This window comes from Etheostoma spectabile, chromosome 6 (genome assembly GCF_008692095.1).
Source record: "Etheostoma spectabile isolate EspeVRDwgs_2016 chromosome 6, UIUC_Espe_1.0, whole genome shotgun sequence".
Lineage (NCBI taxonomy): Eukaryota > Metazoa > Chordata > Actinopteri > Perciformes > Percidae > Etheostoma > Etheostoma spectabile.
In genome coordinates, this window is record NC_045738.1 from 5139525 (window position 1) to 5141571 (window position 2047).

The 2047-nt window shown below is 40.7% G+C and overlaps 1 protein-coding gene across 2 annotated transcripts in view; it reads right to left on the minus strand.

The window, feature by feature from the left end:
• Positions 1–2047, minus strand: part of col14a1a (collagen, type XIV, alpha 1a) — a 131936-nt gene that overhangs the window by 75392 nt on the left and 54497 nt on the right. The window lies entirely within an intron of this gene.

Consider the following 2047-nt stretch of genomic DNA (forward strand, 5'->3'; position numbering starts at 1 on the left):
CACACACACACACACACACACACACACACACACACACACACTTAAAGGTGTAGCACAGGTAGCTGTAAAGAAATGAGTTCTGCTCACTTTGGACTAACCTGCACACACCACGGCCCTACAAATACAACACGCATGCACACATGCACGCACACACTAGGTTCCATGCACCATATAGCAGACTACACACTGTTGCTCTTCTCTGCTGGTTTGTGGGGACATTTGGAGGCACAGATTAAAGCCAGGCTTAATTATAAGTGAAACAGAAAGTGCTTGCAAAAGGCTACGTATACCTCCAAAACCACAACTGTTCAAGAATTCTGCTCACTTCACTTTAGTCAATAAAGTCAGTTTAGGCCAACAGTGAGGAAAAAAAAGAGCAGAGAAAAAAACCTTACTGCTGTGTTTTAATTTAGTGTTGAAGTTTGTTCTTTCTCTGCATCTTTGTGTAAGTTCTAAAAGTATTCATTCTTATAAATGAGGTACTTCTTTGTCATAAAATGTCAAAGCACCATACACAAACTAAATTTGGTTCACTGACTAAGAAAAAGACCTGAGAAACCTGACATTGCTATTTTATAACATGATTAAATCTAGATGGATACTTTATAATCCTTGGAAACAGTAGTTCACTTTGAAGGTTAACTTTGTTCTGCTACTTTTGACCAACATATATAAATATCTGCATGAACAGATGAAGTTTGCTATGATGTCTAAACGACCATTATTCTGAGCACTTTTTAAAAGTTTTGTCCATGTTGGACTAAAAATTGAGCTTTGCAGTTCATTCATTTAGCATCTGCAGGCTTCTATCGTTTATCTGTCAGTTCTAACTTCCAAGACATGAATTTGACATAAAACAGCAGAGACATTAACTTTTCTGTATTGTGCTAACAGCACCAATCCTCATGTGTGTGTATCAGAGAGAGAAAGAGAGAGAGAGAGAGAGAGAGAGAAATGTGCATTAAGGGAAGGCCAGGTAAATCTCTCGCCAATGAGATGGGAGGAGCTGTCCACTCTAACTGTGGTGCTGACACATCTGCCAGTGTCAAAGCAGGAAGACACACACACACACACACACTCAAACATTTTTAAACAAATAAATAAACACACAACCAGCTTATAAAGCACACAGAAAAACATGTTGTCTCTTTTGCCCTGTATCTGTCTCCCTCACACACATGAACATCAAACACATCCAAACTTTCAGAAAAAGGGATAACCTAAAACAACCCTTATCTATCAGCTGGAGGACAAGTTTAAGCCTTTCTCCCATTTTATTTAGCCATTGTTTCTTTTTCTGTCTCCCTTTGTTTCTTTTGCTCTTTTCTCTGCTGCCCTCCATCTCTGCTCCTGGTGAGGTAAATGGCTGCTGAAAAGATAATGGAATGTCTTCTGGCTTGGCCTGGCCTCTCCGTCTTCTAAAGCTTTGACACCACATTGGGAAATTAAAACAGTAGGCAGAGAAAGAGAGGCAGAGGGGAGGGAAGTAAGGGGAGGTGGCAATAGAGAAGACAGCAGGGAGAGAAAGTATTTGTGTGCTTATATGTGTGTGTATGTGTGTGTATGTGTGCGTGCGTGCGTGCGTGTGTGCATCAGTGATGAGGGTCAGTACATGGCACTGAGCTCAAGGGCTCTTACCACAGATAGAAGAATCAGGAAGGGGAGGCTGATCGGACCAGGACTAAAAGTGTAATTTTGATTTGAGCATGCCCCTTGAGTCCTGCACTATTTGTCATTTCTCCAGAGCCGCTGGCTCAAGCCATTCGCCAATCGATTATGGTGTCACCAATATGCATTTGTGGTACACAGCATCACATCTCATTATTTGCGGACAATGTTTTGGTCTTTTTAGAAAACCCATCTCAGTCTCTCCCTCTCTTTCTATCTTTATGTGAGGAATGTGGAAGCTTATCAGGCTTTAAAATGAACTAGTCATCCCCATTGTTAAGCAGTTTAAATATTTAGGCATTGAGGTCTTCCCCTATTTAAACCAGATTGTTAAGGATAACTATTTTGTTGCTCTGAACAGCGTTTTGAAGGATATGGA